At 48.8% G+C, this 16951-nt stretch overlaps 1 protein-coding gene across 5 annotated transcripts in view; it reads right to left on the bottom strand.

Annotated features, from left to right (window-relative positions):
- Nucleotides 1–16951, bottom strand: part of DDR2 (discoidin domain receptor tyrosine kinase 2) — a 156410-nt gene that overhangs the window by 69961 nt on the left and 69498 nt on the right. Inside the window, exon 1 of one of the 5 annotated variants that reach the window (XM_086693128.1) lies at nucleotides 10922–11256. The exons of the other annotated variants lie outside the window; for them this stretch is intronic. The gene's annotated coding sequence lies outside the window, so the exon portion shown is untranslated. Of the gene's footprint in view, nucleotides 1–10921; nucleotides 11257–16951 lie in introns of those variants that run through there. 5 annotated transcript variants of the gene reach the window in all.

The raw sequence follows: 16951 nt of genomic DNA, 5'->3' as shown, positions 1-16951 counted from the left end.
ATGAATAAAGTAAGCAAACAACAACAACAACAACAGTAGCAGTTGAGAATTGCCGCTTAGACATTATTTTGTTGTTTTAGAACACTTGTACTTCAGTGGATGCTTATGGATGCATTACTAGTGGGCCTTACAACAATTCTAAGGAGAAAGATTACCACTGCCTTTACGAAGAAGGAAAGTAAGGACCTAAGTCACTTTACCCAGAATATACGTAGACTTACATGCTCTGAGTTGGCACGTTGACCCATCTGTCATGCTGGACCCTGAGTCATTTAAGGTCAAAATATATAAGTCATTTAACGTCAAAGACCTTGTTTATCTCTATATCAAAATCAGGTTCACTGTGACTTGCCTGGGTCACAAAACTAGAAAGAGTTAAGAATCAATTCCAGTTGCTCTGACTCTAAGGCCAGTGTTTCTTCACTCACAACCCAATATTTTTCCAAGGAATATCAATGGACAGGTAGCCCAGAGAGAATGTGTCCCTTGTAATAAAAAACCCACACTTCCCTCTTCTCAGTGAAAATCCCCTCCCCAGGCCAAGCTGGATGAACATTCCAAACTGACTGCAATGAGACCGTGGCTCAGGACTTCCCGGGCCTGCTAGGAGACGGGTAGCTGTCCATCTCAGGACCACCCACATCAGGATCTGGACAGGCTGTGGGTCAAAGCCATCAGGAAAACCAGCAAGTAAATGGAGGGCAGATGGGAGTGCGGCAGCCACAACTAGAAATAAGCAAGAATTAAAAAAAAACAAGAATCTAGAAGGTCAAATGTCTTACAAATTATCTGGGTAATTGAGCAAATTGAGGCTTCCTAAAGCCTCTTTCTGAAACGTAGTCTGGGGGCGCCTGGGTGGCGCAGTCGGTTAAGCGTCCGACTTCAGCCAGGTCACGATCTCGCAGTCCGGGAGTTCGAGCCCCGCGTCGGGCTCTGGGCTGACGGCTCAGAGCCTGGAGCCTGTTTCCGATTCTGTGTCTCCCTCTCTCTCTGCCCCTCCCCTGTTCATGCTCTGTCTCTCTCTGTCCCAAAAATAAATAAACGTTGAAACGTAGTCTGGGCCACACCATGGTGGCAAAGCAAGTCACACTCGCTGCCTGACACCATCCCATCCTGCGACAGTTCACACGCTGAGGGCTCACTCCTGGTCAGCCCCAAGTCTCCTGTGGCTCTAGGTCATACACACCTGAGGACGACCACACTCCCCTTCTCCAACTGCCTTGAATATCAGACTGTTTCCCTAGTAACAGGCTCTACTCTAGTGTCCAAATAGGATGGTAGGTGAGGGTGGGGTGTGGAAATGATTTGGGGGCTGCTGAGTGAGAAAGGGTGGGAGCAAGTTCAACTCTCTCCCTCCACACTGGTGGCACAACAGCCTTTCAGGGCTCCCGAGCACGAGCCCTACACCGTGTCTCTTTTTTTACTACAGAAATGAAAACACATGATAGGTAGGTAGGTAGGTAGATAGATAGATAGATAGATAGATAGATAGATAGATAGATAGATGATTGATAGGTAGATAGATATATAGATGGATGATAGATAGATAATAGATGATAGATGATAGACATAAAAATTTAGATGACACATATTTAGATATAAACTGAAACACTTTTAGAAATGTAGCTATAATAGTTCACTGAATTTATTTGGGGGAAAAAGTACCATCATTTCCTGTGATGATATGGAAAGTACGCAGAGCAAGCATCTGTTGGGACCTCTTGCTCTAACTAGTTGGACGCTTCGAGTGCCTCTGACGAGACCATCGCTCACAGAGAGTAGAGCTCTCTTTGTCCCCCAAGTCTGAATATGAGCACAAACCATCTTTTTCTCTGATGCAGAACTAGAGGTACACCCCACTTTAAGAAATGCCTGTAGTTGCCAAACTCATACGTTGTGAAATTTTCATCCGCATTACAGAAGAATTCTTTGCACCACCCCAAAGCGCCAGGTACCTTTGAATAACAAGTTTCCATGTGGCACGATTAAAATAACATTCAGCACACAGGAATGTTCCATCTACTTAACTGGACTCATAAATCACTGAGGAGGGGTCCACATCACAAACTAGTTCTTCACTTTGTACAATGATCCAGTGCCCGGGTCCTTCGAGTAGCGAATCTTTCCGGGACATTCAACCTATGATTCGATATACTTGAATCCAGGTCATAATCAAGTGTTCAGGGATACGGCCTGAGCACAGAGCAAGAAGGGTCATTCTCCCCAGACAGTCCGTCCTCCCAGATCCCAAAGCTGGAGACAATCTGAGGTGACCGCCCCTCTGGCGAAAAATAAAAAGTCACAGATTTCCGGCAGACATCTTCACACTGAGTCCGTGACAGGGTCCAACAAGGAAGTGCCTGCCTTCCTGGAAAGTTATCTGCAGACTCCAGCCTTGGCCTCTCTACCTAAAGACAGGCCTTCCCTTCCGGAAAGGGTGGGCGTCTGACAAGGCAGAGACAGGAATGGGAAGTGAGATAAAAGCACTCGGTCGAGTGGGAGCAGACACACGAGGCGTGGTGTGGGCCCAGTGTGCTCAGTTCTTGCACCTGCGTGTGTTGAAGACCAGGGCCTGGCAGGGAGACGAAAACCCACTTGCTTTAGGGCCGTCCATTTTCACTCAGGGGCCCCTCAGGGCCCTGGGTCCTCCCTGCTGACTCATTTTCATTTCAGATTCAACAAATGGAAAGAGCAATCTTCGCACTGTTTAATACTCAGCAAACAAAGATGCAGAAATGAGCTTGGTTTTGGCAAGAGATGGGCCCCCAAACACACGCGTGCGAGCACACACGCACGCACGCGCGCGCGCGCACACACACACACACACACACACACACACACACCCTGGCCAACCTGGCGTTATCTGGCTCCCCAAGACTTGCTAGAGTCTTTCTCACTCCCACCCTTTCCTCTGGGAGTCCCCACCTCGTGCTTCTCCAAATGCATCCCCGCAGTGCTAAGCCAAAGGCCCCCCAGTGGCCCGATCCGTGTTTACACATGGGACATGCTCCAGACGACCCGAGGTAACCCTCACGGCTCGCAGGCCACGCTCCTGCCTTTGTTAGAAGAGCGCTGTGCTCCCTTCCAGCTCACTCCTTGGGTTGTAAAACAGAGACAACTTGAGTCTGTCGTAGAGTAGAGGTGGAGGGGGAAAGGCCAGGTGGCCATCTCATCCTTTCTCCCCCCTCCCCCTCCCCCCCTCCCCCTCACACCTGGGGAGAGAAGAGCTGCCAGGGACAGAGTGGGGCACAGGACACTGACGTGTGCCATCACTTGATTTCACTTTCTATATCGTTAGCACGAGGGATGTCAGATCGAATGCCTTCACGCCATCAGCAGGAGGAAGGAGAGTAAATACAGAGTGAAGGCAGGGCATTTTCCAAACACAGAAAGACCCATGAGAGGCTCTAAAACCCCGTACCCCTGGGCCTGCTGAGTCCTTGGGCAGCTGGCCCAGCCTCTCTGAGCTCCAGCAATCCCTGGCTCTTCATTTAGATAGATCACAGGTACCCTCGGCTTCCATGGTCCTGCACTTGAACATCTTTCCCACCCAGCCTCCAATTCCTTCCCCAGCCCACCCTCTGTCCCAGGCTCCTCACGGCCCCAGCTCACGTGCCGGGGAGCAGAGGGCAGCCTGTACGCGTTCCTGGGCACAGGAAAGTCGGCAGGAGGGACTCGGGTCACAGGGGGTTGGAAGTTATGAAAGAAAGGCACTAGTCCTCAAAATTACACATGCACAACAGTGGAAGCTTAGGGGACCGGAGAGCTCACCCGTCTCAAACTCTCTGGTTAAAGGTGAGGAAAGTAAGGTAGCCTGAACAGCCGAGCAGCCTCGTCACAGGCAAACGCTGGTCAGAGGCTGTGCCCGGGGCCCTGGCCCTCCACACTGGCTCTGTTCTGTCACACAGCCTCTCCTGGCCCTATGTCCTGTTTTTCCTTCCTAAAACTCTGAGCACACACACCTTCCTCAGGCCCGGTCTGTCCCGGATAACTGGTCTCCTTAAACCAGAGTGAAGTTACTGGGAAAATCTCTGCGGTGGCTTTGCCACCATCTCCCAGTGAGGGCTGGTAGCTTATCTCCCATCTCTTGAACGGGCTCGGGCAAGTGTCTTGCCTCCCACAAAGTGAATGCAGGAAAAATGATAGTTATGGAGCTTCAGAGCTTGGTTCACAAAGGGGATACGCCACCACTTGGCTCCCTCTCTCTTAGAGCCCTTGCCCTGGGAAGCCCAGGCCACACGGAGAAGCCACAACCTTCTGGTATCCAGGCTGCCCGTCCTAGCTGAGGTCCCAGCAGACAGCAGGGTCAGCTCGCAGAGTGAGCGAGGAGGGCTGGCAGGTGACTCAAGCCCCAGCTACCGTCTGCTGCAAACACAGGAGAGACCCGGAGCCAGAACAGCCCAGCTGAGCCTCGTCCCCTCGGGGGCACGAGCGATAATAACGATACCGTGGCGGTCCGTCTGAGCTGTGAGGTGACTACGCAGTAAGAAGTGACTAGAACAACCTCCCTGAGTAAGGCCTCGCCTCCCACAAACGTTAAGTACTGGTTTGGGAACGTGGCCTGGTTTTTACTTGTTACCCATCTTTCCATTGCCTCCCATGCCTACAGTGAAGAGTTGGGCCACATAGTAAAGGGGTCACATGGGGAATAACGGTAAACAAGAGATACATCCCTCTCCTTAATCCCAGAAGTCAAGTTCAAGAGGTTAAAACCCTGGAGGGCTCAACGGTGAATCTGGGAGCAGCACCTGAGTCAGTGGGTCACCCCTTCCTGTGGCCCCTGGGCCCCTGAGAACCCCAGCTCTGCCTCCAACCTCCCTGGTGGCTCCTTCTGAGTCACCTTGTCAAGGCCACTCTTGCTGAGTCTACATCCTGTCTCCTCCTCCACCGGCTGTGTGGACCTGGCCCCACACCTGAGCCCTGGCGCCCGTTTCCTCAGCTGCAAGATGAGGGTAAGCATGTCACCCAGAGAGGGACGTGTGGATGGAATGAGTTATCGCCAAGAAGTGTGTAGAACAGGGCCCGGCTCCAAAATGTTCATGGTTATCTGTATTTCTGTCTTACTCTTGCTGTGCCTATGCATCGTCTCCTCAATAAATCTGCAAGTTAGAGGCAAAAAGCATACCTCCCTCATCCACACCTTTATTTGGGGATCAAGCAGCACCTGTGCAGCAGGTGCTCAGAGGATGCTGTAGGTTGACTGACGGGCCATCTCAATGGTAATAAAATAAAATAGGCAAGAACAACAACATGAAGTCCTTGCTTTTTTTTTTTTTTTTATCAAATTTTTCTAAATGTTTATTTATTATTGAGAGACAGAGAGACTGAGCATGAGTTGGGGAGGGGCAGAGAGAGAGAGGGAGACACAGAATCAGAAGCAGACTCCAGGCTCTGAGCTGCCAGCACAGAGACTGACGTGGAGCTTGAACTCACAAACTGTGAGATGGTGACCTGAGCCAAAGTCGACGCTCAACCGACTGAGCCACCCAGGCACCCCTATTCTATTCTATTTTAAAGTACGCTCTACACCCAGCAAGGGGCTTGAACTCACAAGCCCAAGATCAAGAATCATGTGCTCTACTGATGGAGCCAGCCAGGCACCCCAGGTCAGACCCTTTTAACAGACGGATACTAAGTAATCTCTGGGCTGAAGGGCACTTTTCTAGATTAGGGAAGTGTGAGATGTGGGTAGAGGTGGAAAATGATGTCGTTGTTATAACTCAACAAGATGGTGCCTATAAAGGGCTTACAGCAGGGTGCCTGGGAGACAGTCGGCGCTTATTAGCATTTCGGTATTATTTAGTGGTGGTTTTATGAATGGGATGGTGCATAAGAAGAACACAAGGTCAACAGTCAAGGTGACAAGTGTCCAGTGGGCATCTGGTGTGAGCCCGGCACAGGCTGGGTCACCTGGAGACGTTACAACAGAAAGCATCGGTCTTGGTTCCTGGCGGGAGATGCACAGGACTGGCACATACAGACATTTGGAAAAACAAACAAGACAGCGGCTGAGCAAGTTCCCATCTTGCTCTGACTCCGGGGCTGGCAGGGCAAAGTGGAACGTTGGGTGTCACACAACTGCGGGTCCAGGGACATACAGACACCAAGGCTCACGGGCCCCGCCGCCTTGGACGAACACGGCCCAAGAGTTTCTGCCCAAATCGCAGAGCTCAAAAGCCTCATTCGGCAGCTGGGTTTGAACCAAGTGTCTGAGATTCCTTTCCGGGTCCCTACCCCTTCCTTCAAGCAAGTCACTTCCTCAGTACCTGCAGCTTCCGCCATCCTGGCCAAAACAGTAATGGCCTCCATCAAGAGAAATCAGCTTCTCATACTTTCCATTTCACACTTCCTTCACATTGCTGACTGGACCTTCCCTTCTTGTTACTTTCACTGGCAGCCTCTGAAGCAAGTGGTGCAGAAAATACAAGTTTATTTAAGGGTATGAGACATCTGCAGAGTCCATCTGCCTTCAGGAAGTTCCCCATTGAGTCACCAGAGCCTGGCGCTCACCCCTGATGTCTGAAGAGTACCCTCCCCAGTCCGCCAGGCCCACTCACCGCCCCCAACTTCCCAGCCCAGCTCAAAGATACCACATCACCAGGGCCAAGTGTGGAACCAAGGACCTGCCCCATCCTGGCCTTGGAGATGCTTCAATCTCAGTCTCAGAACACTCTGATTTAGAGCAACTGACCCCACCCCTCCGGCAGAAGGCTCACACCCACCAGCTTCTTCCAACAGGAGCTCATGGCTTTGAGTTGCCCCCCCTTCACCAAGTAGATCCCTACTTTCTTTCAAACTGGTTCTGAGCTTCCGACCCACCCCATCCCACTTTGGGCTCAGATGACTGGTTTCGGGACATAAGTAGATATGCATATAACATTTGTTAGCTGTAATATTTCTATATTTCTATCCGTGAATATATATCTATCTATATTTCTCTCTGGCTAGGCTGTGAGCTCCTGGAGGGATGGACCTTGTCAAGGTCTTCTCCAAATTCCCAGTGCAGAGCAGAGTCTGGAGATACGTAGTGAAGGTGCTGGGGTGGTTGAATGGGTGACCTGAGGGGTCTGCAGTGTCCAGGAATGTCCAGGAGTCCCAGTTCACCTGCTACCAGCTGAGAAGACAGAGCACCAGGCTTCTTCTCTTTGGCACTTCTTCTGAGTCTAAAGGAGTCTCCTCCTTCGACTCCATTGCATTGATACTCCTTAGCAGATGACAGGAAGGAGCTTCTACACTCCCTACCTGTGCTTGCATATGGTGTGAAAATCTTATCTCCTCAATAAGACTATGAGCTCCTGAAGGGCAGGAATGTTTTGCACCTCAGGGCTTATGACAGTATGATAAGCATTTATGGAACACATATGAGATGCCAGAGAGTATGCTAAGTTTTACCTGAATCTTCTCACGTGGTCCTCAGAACACCTCTCTGAGGCTATCACTATTATATCCTCGTTGTACAAACAAAAAGACTGAGAAGAGACAATTTGCCCAAGATCACACAGGTAGCAAGTGTGATGGCAATCCATCGATGGTCACTTATAGGACGATTACGATGGTTCCAAAGCTGTGCCATGCCACATCTTCCACAGCCACCCCTACTATCAGGCTAATGGGACACTCTCATCCGGCACAAAAGGTATGGTCGACTCCATTCTTGCAAGGTTTCGGTCATACCGCCAGCATGACTCTGACTTTGGGAGGGAATTCCCACCTGACTCCAACATGGCACTTGCTGTCTCCCACTGACTGACCTGAGCCTCTCAGGCGCCTGACCCCGGAGCTGGGTTTGGCGTCACGGCATCAGGATAGCTCAGTGTTCACACCTGCCTGTTCTGCTCACACCCAAACTCACACACACGGTCGATTCGGGGCAGTAGAAAGTTCTCGTCAGCGGTAGCCGTTTCTATGGCTCTTGAAGCTCAGACAATTTGAAAGGCCTACTTCGTTAAGAAATGGAACATAAACTTACAGATACAAAGTTAGGCTCGGGCCCCAAAGGATCTTCAACAAGTAAGGAGGGCAGAGGCAGAAGCTTCACCACCTGACCGCAAATCCGCCTCGGGATCTGAGTTCTAGTCCCTGCTCTGCTTCTCACCACCGTCACCTGAGTGGCAATCCCTTTCCCTGATCAGGCTCAGCCTCCCCCTTGTTCCAGTGAGGGGCTGGGAAGGGTAAGAATGGAGTGTGGCTCCAAGGCCCCCCTCAGCCCTGACGCGCTGACTTCCATCAGGCCCGGGGCCAAACACGTCCCCAGGCTCACCACAACCGAACAGAACCGCCTGCTGATCCAGGGGGGATTCTGCTCCTCCCTCCAGCCCAGGCACATACTGTATTACAGTAATGAGAGCTTTGGTGGCTTTAAATATCACAAAACAAAAACAACGGGCAGCCTGCGTCCATCATCATTCCGGGTCCAGACCACAGAGGAGAGCGCCGCCAGACCAAGGCCAGAGTAGAGATGGCGACAGAAGCCCACGTCGTCCCTTTCAGGAATCCATTGGCTCGTATCTGGAATGAAAATCACCGACGCCAGGGGCCGTGAAGAGCCAGTCAGAGAGCAAGCCCGCGAGGTCACTCTGGGACAGAGAGGCCCTAGCCATAGCGAGATTGGAGACCTGGGTCCTGGATCCCCCAGAGACGAGTTGGTGCCAAGCCTGAGGCCGCAGGAACCACCGCCTCTCACCTCTGGGAGAGGCAGAGAAGTCCAGCCAAAGGTCTCCACAGAAATGAGGCGAGCCTCCCCCTGGGTCCTGGGAGGCGCCCGCAGAGCAGGACGCAAGCATTCACCAGCCGGGAAGGAGCGGGTGCACAGCGTGGGGAGGCCTGGAGCCCAACGCTCCGTCCCTCGGGACCCCGCCAAAGCCACAGGGCCAATCTACAGGGGATCCAGGTCGAGAGGCAAGAGCCATGCTGTTCAGCTCACCACAGAAGGGTCCCCAGGAAACTCATATTCTGTAAAACGACCTGCGTCTGTGCAGAGGCCTTATCACGCAGTATGTGGTGTTGGTCAGACCCGATCAGGACAAAGGGCAGGTACACCGAGCGGTCCTCCACCAGCCAGTGGACAGGGCCACGTGCGCCCTCATCCCGCAAACCTGGCCCCTCCGCCCCCTGCCTCTCTCTGGCTGCCTGGCCCCCCGCCACTCCAAGGCAGTCCCTAGTGACGAGGGAAAGTGGCCGGCGTTTACGTCGGGACAGACAGGGGTTGGGGGCAGACGGCTGCTCTTTCTGCACCATGCCAGTCCAGGCCCTGCCCCCCTCGCACACGGTGCCCCCCCCCCCAGAAAAGGAAGTTGAGAGGCGATTTGCCAAAAATGTGTGTTTGACAGTAAACACCCATGGGCTGCTCTTTCCCGAGCTTTAGGTTCTTTGCAGGATAAGTCTCTTCAACAGTCATGGCAGTCAGATATTTTAAAAGGGTCTCCAAAGCCAAATGAAAGACTGAACTTCTGTGGCCAGGATCCCGGCCAGAAGTTACTGCAGGAATGTGCATCACCTATCTCGTAGGGATCCCTGCGTGCTTGCAGAGGATAGGACTAGGCCACAGGAAGTTAGAGAGTCTTCAGAAAAGGCTGGGGTTGGATGGGGGGGTGGGGTGGGGAGTAAGCTACTGCGAAATCCATTGAAGATGAAAACCAGGACCTGGGATGTCTGGTTCCTACCACATGGACTGGCCTGCACTTGAATTTAGGCTCCATGAAGGCAGAGACCTTTCCCTGTTGACCGTTGCTGAATCCCCAACACCAAACACAGCACCCGCCATGGAGCAGGTGCTCAGGACATATTTGTTGACTGACGTACAGTAGGTGTTCACTAAACCTTCATTCCCTTTCCATCACTCCCAGTGTCTTCCAGGAGCTTAAGTGGACTGTGGGTTGGCGGCCCTTTTGCCACCTGTGGCTGGTACTGAGTGGACAAGACTGTCCTAGAGCACCTGTTTCTCATTTTCCATCTGGCCTCCCTCCCGCCTCACGCTCACCACCTTCCACTGAGAACAACGACACAATAGCAAGCTCTCCATCGTCTTCCCTTCTCTGAACTCCTCACTGATGTTGATTATCTTCTGCCTTGATCTGCAAGTTAATTTTTTTCATATGATTCAGTCTTGTCTCTATTTTTATCCCATTTATATAGGGTCAACTATATTTATTTCATTATAAACTCACGGAGATCAGGGACTGACATATATGGCCTTTGTAGGCACCCTGGCACCCAGCACAAAGCTTTAGATGTTTCCAAACAAACTCCACAGTCTCCCAAGCCTTGACTTCCCTGGTCATACTGTATTCCTCATCACTCATTCCACTCCTTTTCCCTTAGATGCATTCCCCAATTTTTATTTATTTATTTTATTTATTTATTTTGAGAGAGAGAGAGAGAGAGAGAGAGAATACGCAGGGGAGGGCCAGAGAGAACAAGCAGGGGAGGGCCAGAGAGAGGGGGGGAGGGAGAGAGGGAGGGAGGGAGGGAGAGAGAGAGAGAGAGAGAGAGAGAGAGAGAGAGAGAATCCCAAGCAGGCTCCTTAGTGACGGCACAGAGCCCGATGAGGGGCTCAAACTCATGAACCATGAGATCATGACCTAAGCCAAAACCAAGAGTTGGATGCTTAACCGACGGAGCCACCCAGGTGCCCTGCATTCCCAACTTTTAAAAGGAAAAAAGCCTCTAAACATTCCCTAACCTACATTTGACAACTTTATCAAATACCAGACAATGCGCTAGGTGAGAAAGAGGAAAAGCTATATACAGGCATACCTTACAGATACTGAGAGTTCCGTTCCAGACCACCACAAAAAAGCTAATATCGTAATCAATGAATCAAATGAATTTGTTGGTTTCCCAGTGCATATAAAAGCTATATTTACGCTATACTGTAGTCTAGTAACTGTACAACAGCATTGTGTCTTTAAAAAGCACATACCTTGGGGCACCTGTGTGGCTCAGTCGGTTAAGCGTCCAACTCTTGGTTTCAGCTCAGGTCAGGATCTCACGGTTTCGTGAATTCAATCTCCACGTTGGGCTCTGTGCTGACAGTGCAGCGCCTACTTGGGATTCTCTCCCTCCCTCTCTCTCTGGCCCTCCCCCACTCGAGCTGTCTCTGTCTCTCTCAAAATAAACTCAGGGGCAGCTGGGTGGCTCAGTTGGTTAGGCGTCCGACTTCAGCTCAGGTCATGATGTCTTGGTTTACGAGTTTGAGCCCCACGTTGGGCTCTGTGCTCACAGCTCAGAGCCTGGAGCCTGCTTCAGATTCTGTGTCTCCCTCTCTCTCTGAATGCCACCCCCCCCCACCCCACTCACTCTCTGTCTCTGTCTCAAAAATAAATAAACATTAAAAAAAAGGTTTTAAATGAATAAACTTAAAAACATTTTTAAAAAGTACATACCTCAATTAAAACTACTTTATTCCTAAAAAATGCTAACCATCACCTGAGCTCTCAGTGAGTCACAACCACTGATCACAGACCAACATGACAAATATAACGATGGAAAAGTCTAGAATAATGCGAGAACTACCAAAATGTGGCACAGAGACACAAAGGGAGCAAAACCTATTGGAAGAATGGTGCCAACACTTGTCCCACGCGGGGGTGCCACAGACCTTCAATCTGTAAAAAACGCACCTGCGAAGTATAATAAAGCAAAGCACAACAAAACAAGGTATGCCTGTGTGGACACACACGCACACACGCACACACAATGTAAATCAGAGATGCCACAGTTTAAGTCTGTTCTCTACAAAAGCCAATAGAGTTAGCCAGCTGAGTGGTTCAGTGGAAATGGCGCCCGGCCCGCCGCTCAACTAATGGCGTAACCTTGGACGAGCCCCACACTCTCCCTGAGATTCTGTCTCTTAATCTGAAAAACAAAGGACATGCCAAGGACACGTCCTCTCTCACGTTCCGTGCCTTGTGGACAAGGAGCAGGACCAAAGTTCATGCGATTACAATCTGTAGTAGAGAAGAAAGGAGCTGCAGCTCTGAGAGGAGGATGAGAGTCATGAGGTTGAAATAGTTAGGAGACAAAATCTAAACTGTGTGCAGAAGCAGCTACTTCTGAAACTGAGTTAGAGTCGACACACGGTGGCTGTCAGTTTCGGGTGTGCAACCTAATGACTCAACCCTTCTGCACCCTACTCAGTGCTCACCACGACAAGTGTCATCTCCACCTGCCAGCGGACAACATCATTACCCTATTGACTCTATTGCCTGTGCTGTACTTATCATCCCTGTGACTTATTTATTTTATAACTAGAAGTTTGCGGCTCCTCATCTTCTTCACCTATTACGCCTGTCCCCCCACCCACCTCACCTCCGGCAACCACCAGTCTCTTCCATGTTTGAGAGTCTGGCTCTTCACTGGGTGTTGTATGGAAACCAGTCTGACAATAAATTTCATACTAAAAAAAAGAGTCTGGCTTTTTTGTTCGTCTCTTTTTCTCCTTGTTCATTTGTTTTGTTTCTTAAAGTCCACCCATGAGTGAATTCATATAGTTATTTATATTTCTCTGACTTACTTCACTTAGCACAACTCTCTCCAGTGCCATCCTTATTGTTGCAGATGGCAAGATTTCATTCTTTTATGGCTGAGAATACCCCATTACATATATATGCCACGTTTTCTTTATCCATTCATCTATCAATGGTCACGGGATGCTTCCATATCTTGGCTATGTTTACAATAGCCAATTTATTTACAATAAAGCTGCAATAAACACAGGGGAGCATATATCTTTTTGAATTCATGTTTTTGTCTTCTCCGAGTAAATATCCAGGAGTAGGATTACTGGGTTATATGGTATTACTATTTTTAATTTTTTGAGGAACCTCCTTACCGTTTTCCACAGTGGCTGTGCACCAATCTGCATTCCCACCAACAGTGCACAAGGGTTCCTTTTTTCCCACATCCTCACCAACACTTGTTACTTCTTGTCTTTTTGATTCTAGCCATTCTGAAGGGTATAAGGTGATAGCTCACTGTGGTTTTGATTTGCATTTCCCTGATGATTAACAACATTGATCTTCTCATGTGTCTGTTGGCCATCTGGATGTCTTCTTTGGAAAAATGCCTATTCAGACACTCTGCCCATTTTTTTAATCGTATTATTTGTTTTTGTTGTTGTTGTTGTTTTGGGTTTTTTTTCTTGGTGTGGAGTTGTATAAGTTCTTTACGTATTTTGGATACTAACCCCTCATTGGATATATCATTTGCAAATATATTCTCCCATTCAGCAGCTTGCCTTTTTGTTTTATTGATGGTTTCCTTTGCTATGCAAAAGCTTTTTATTTTGGTGTAGTCCCAATAGTTTATTTTTGCTTCTGTTTCCCTTGCCTGAGGAGACATATCTTAAAAAAAAAAAATGCTTCTGTGGCTAGAAGCAGCTACTTTTAAGCCCACATCAACAAACTCCATACCCAGAGACTTCAGGACCGACAGACATTCAGTGAATATTCTATACGCAAAGTCACACTTGTGAATCCAGTTGGGTAGCCAACTTCTATGCAGAACAAGAGCGAATATAAGACTTTATATTGTTTTTGGTGTTTTTGAAATCATCGGTTCCATGGGCCGTTAATACAATCTGGTTTTATAGCTGGTGGAGAGAGAAAAGGACCTAACAGAGTATCTCTCTTTGTTCCTGCTGATGGGAGAGGTGAACATTTTTCAAAGGAAAATGGAAGAAATAATGCAACAAGGAAGCAGGGAAGAAGTGCCAGTATTTACAAAGAAGCAAAAGTGAGGAATGTGATTCCGTGCTTTGTGCACAATAATGTCTGTGGTGAGGATGCTGGGAAGAAAATAAGAAAAGAGGAGAGAGAGAAGAACTCCAGATTGTACAGCTGGAACCATAAGAAGAATGAGACTTTCCTCAGGGAGCGTGTATTGGACCCTGTGATGAGGGCATAGAATCTCCAGAGTCCACAGGTTCAAGTGGGAAGAGGGAAGTTGTTTCTCTATAAAGAAAACAAGAAGATTCGCTGGAGGACCTTGGAATGTTTTACCAGGCCAAAAAATCAATCAATCAATCAATCAATAAATCAATAAGAAAGATTCCACTAGGAGTTGTTGGTCTTCAAAAATGTGATGCACTTTCCGAACATACAACAGAGCTTCAGAGTCATAACTAAGGAAATTGCAGAGAGGCAGATCTCAACCCAAAATAAGGGGGGAATGTCCTAAAAATTAGAGTCATCCAAAATGTGGGTGTGTTTCTTTATGGATATATGAGGTCCCCATTCCTGGAAGCGTTCAAGGGGAGGCTGACTAATCATCTTATTTAGAAGACCAGGGAAGAGTCCTTCTCTGTGCAAGAGACTTGGCTAGCTAACTTCTAAAATCCCTTCCAGTATTAATAATCCATGTGTCTGTTCGTCACAGCCAAACACAGGGTAAGCTGACACCAGTCCAATACAGAGGACAGGGAGGCATATATGAGCTGAAAGATTCTTTTTTGTGCCGATGCAGATTTGAAGCTTCACACAATGATGACTTATGGCCCCAAAGCCATATGATTTGTAGACATAGAGACACTCACATGCTCACACCATGTACACGAGCAGACACAACTGCTCATTAGGCACATGCCATCTGGCCCAGATTCTGTGGCAAAGGTGACTTATCGGGACTTTGCTCTACTACAGCTAAATTACTTAAAGTAACTTTGAGCTTCAGTTAGAAGTGAGATCTGGAGAGTAGTATTGATCACTTTTCCAAGAAAATGTGGTCAACGTATTTAATGCCACCTAATGGTTGTAAAGAATGATTAGATCTACTGCGGTCAGTCATAAAATCCCAGTTAGTCAAGGGTTTGACTCTATAAACAGACACTGGTAAATTACCTCTGTTTTTCAGTTCCTCCTCTCGTGTCCTGATCTCCCCAGACCCTAAATTATTTATCAGCGTCTTAAATACCACTGAAATATAAGCCAGCACTGTTCAGTATTTCTCTTATTTCGTTTCACTACCACAACACACGTGGAAGACAGAATAAGGGAAAGACAGCGCTGGTTTGGACCACACAGCATAGGGTTTCCTTTTCTGTCTCAGCAGCTCTAAGCAGTTCGGGGGCCTGGACTCTGCCGTGTCCCCATAGTGCCCTGCAGGTGATTAATGACTGAGCCACACCTCATACCTGCAGCTCCCCAAAACCATCTCCTCTAACGGCTTGTCATGGCCTCAAATCCCAAAATTAGAGTCCCAGGGCTTCCAAATTTTTGCTTTGAATGCACATTTTAACAAACATACATATTTAATGTCCATTTAATGGAAGAATGACCCAACCCCAGCATACCAATCCTCTTATGCAAACACTTCCTCTGTGTAGAAGTCTGCATGTACACCAGGGTCCCAAGGCTGAAACACGTGATAAAAATTCTGAAAGTTCAACACCAGCCAGGTAATTTGGAGTCCCAGGGTCTCAGGCTGCCCAGGGACAAAACACTCCCCTGGGTACGAATCTCCAATATGGCGCTCAAAAGAGTTGCAGGAGATCTTGGGCTTAGCTCCCTGAAAAGGAACACGACAGACAAAAGTATCTAGGTCATGGCCGCGGGCTCCATGAGAGCCCAAGAGGCATAGCATTCACGAGGCCCCAAGCCTGAGGGTCCCAAGCCTGATCCAGGGCTGATAAGAAGGAGCACGTTCACTCAAAGTGGCAGGGGGAAGCCAGGGCAATGCTGCTGAACATCGGGTGAGCTAAGGCTGAAAACGGGAACACAAATCATCAGGTTAGAGTCCTACAATTCTGGAAACAAAAAATGTGCTGAGAGAGTCTCAGGGAAAAGTCAGGGTCACTGCGAATGTGCTGGACGCCCACCTCTGTGTGGCCCGTGGCAGCTTAAAGAAGCTCTCTCATGAGTAACAACATTGATTCAAAAACGCGTACGCTTACAGTCAGGGCGCGCGTGGGCTCTCACCTCCCCAACTAATTTAGCCATGTGTCTCTCGAGACAAGAGGGTAGATGAGAATAGAAGTTAATTAGGAAGAAGAGATCTTTCTGAGCATTATGTGAACGGTTTGTTTGCAAATCCAAAGATCCTGGCACTTATGCCTCAGAATGTTCCCAGGGAGCCTCGGTTTTTATTCTTATTTCCGGGGTGTCATAAGCTAAAACCGGGTTTTCACTTGGATAAAGTTGATGGCATTTGTAGAAATAAGGAGTGCGAAAAAAAATAAAACCGAAAAAAAAAAAAAGGAGTGCGTCTTACAGAAAGGAAATGAAAACAAACTTAAACTGAATACATTGAGAGAGCCCACATTTTGCTTTTATTTTCGCATGCCTTGAACGAACCAAACAAGAAACAGAGGATGGCACGAGAGTGTCCAGCCGCCTGCAGGGCGGCTCGTGGGGACCAGATCACAGGACCACATCAGGCCGCAAACCATCGCTAACAGTGTTCCATGCCCTTCAAAACCAAAGCTTCTAAAAGGGAGCAGTCCCCAAATAGGGCAACTACCACAGTCAGGTTTTCAGAAAAATCTGGATGTGCAGTGCAGGACAGAGCAAATGAGTGATATTGGGAAAGTAGAAGTGTCCAGAACAAATGCAGAATGGGAACAACAGAATATAAAAGGAGGAGCGGGAGGAACAAGCACAGATCTTACGAAGGCAACCGTTGTTAAATCATTAATGGCCCAGCTAGGCCAGCACTTACAATTCTAATGCCAGCAAGACACGTTTCAATTCAATTCAGCACTCACTTTCTGAGGCAGGCTTGAGAAATCCTCATGCCTAAAGGCAGTTCCCCAAATCTCCTTGCTCCCTCGCCCTGTCCACAGGCATCCCGGTGCAGTGACATAAGTTAACAGTCCAGGCCTGCCCTCTACGGCAGGTCCGGGGTAAATAAGGACCTGAAGAGCCCCCAGAGGCCATGCTCACAGCACAGAAAACCCCAAAGGGATTACAGATTGAAAACTCCTCACCCTGTTCACCAAACAGAGCAATTTCAGGCC

The sequence above is a fragment of the Puma concolor genome, chromosome E4 (genome assembly GCF_028749965.1).
Source record: "Puma concolor isolate L17-30 chromosome E4, mPumCon1.1.hap2, whole genome shotgun sequence".
NCBI classification, from domain to species: domain Eukaryota; kingdom Metazoa; phylum Chordata; class Mammalia; order Carnivora; family Felidae; genus Puma; species Puma concolor.
This window is presented reverse-complemented; position numbering and strand designations above follow the sequence as displayed.